The sequence below is a fragment of the Arachis ipaensis genome, chromosome B06 (genome assembly GCF_000816755.2).
Source record: "Arachis ipaensis cultivar K30076 chromosome B06, Araip1.1, whole genome shotgun sequence".
Lineage (NCBI taxonomy): Eukaryota > Viridiplantae > Streptophyta > Magnoliopsida > Fabales > Fabaceae > Arachis > Arachis ipaensis.
The window spans coordinates 128,755,894-128,756,903 of NC_029790.2; the positions used below are offsets into that span (position 1 = coordinate 128,755,894).

Consider the following 1,010-nt stretch of genomic DNA (forward strand, 5'->3'; position numbering starts at 1 on the left):
ATGGTTTAAATTCTAATAATTCATATCTTATTTGTAAAATAAATTTTATCTTATGAAAAGTTTATTTATTTATTTATCTATCTATCTTCTGTCAATTCATTTATAATGTATAAAAAGAAAAATCAAATAATGACACAATGAACTCTTGATATATTAGATAACTTCTAATATTGCTACATAAATATTTTAGTGGAATTATGATTTTATAGGTTTTTGTGTAGACCACCAAAATAGTATCCAAAATTTTTGTGGTTGATAAAAATAACACAAAAATTTAAAAGTCTCTTAAAGATAGTTTAATAATATGACAAAAGTGACCATTTCTTAAGTGATATATACCATTTTTATTAATGAAAAATGCTGAGTTATTTAATTAGGTTGATGAGATGGAAAATGTGAAGGTTAGCGTGGTACAAATCATAATCCTAACCTCCTAATATACCTTCAACTCCCAAAAAAACTCAATAGAATAATTCATTTTTTGGGTACCTATCTTCACCATCTTCAGTTTTAAAATAGAATAATCCATTAAAAGAAAAAATCATATAAAAAAAACTGAATATTTTTTGCAAAGTGTATGAATGGAAGATTCATTGAAAATTATTTCGAAGAAACAGACAAATTTTCAAAGAGAACCCAAATCCAAAAAATGAAATGTCAAGAAAAAATTACAGCAATAAATACAACGAAAGAAGGAGGGCATTGTTGTTGCAACTAACATGGAGAGAGAGAGAGATGACAATAAGGTGGTGGAACTATAGTGATGGTGATGGTTCAGATTTTAGGGCTTAGTTTTGAGAAAGGGAGAGTGATGTACTGATGTATATGTCTGTGCGGCTGTGAGTAGAGAGAAGATAAGACTAAAAACTAATTGGCTGAAACTAGACAGATATATAAATTTGATTCCGTGCTATAATTATATTAGTTAACTCAGTATTTTTCGTTAATAAAATTGAAAATAATTAATCTTTTGGTTACTTTTGTCAAATATTAAAAATTTTAAGGGACTA

At 26.5% G+C, this 1,010-nt stretch overlaps 1 protein-coding gene across 1 annotated transcript in view; it reads right to left on the reverse strand.

Moving 5' to 3' along the window:
* LOC107647526 (fatty acyl-CoA reductase 3-like) overlaps window positions 1–1,010 on the reverse strand; it is a 19,278-nt gene that overhangs the window by 12,533 nt on the left and 5,735 nt on the right. The window lies entirely within an intron of this gene.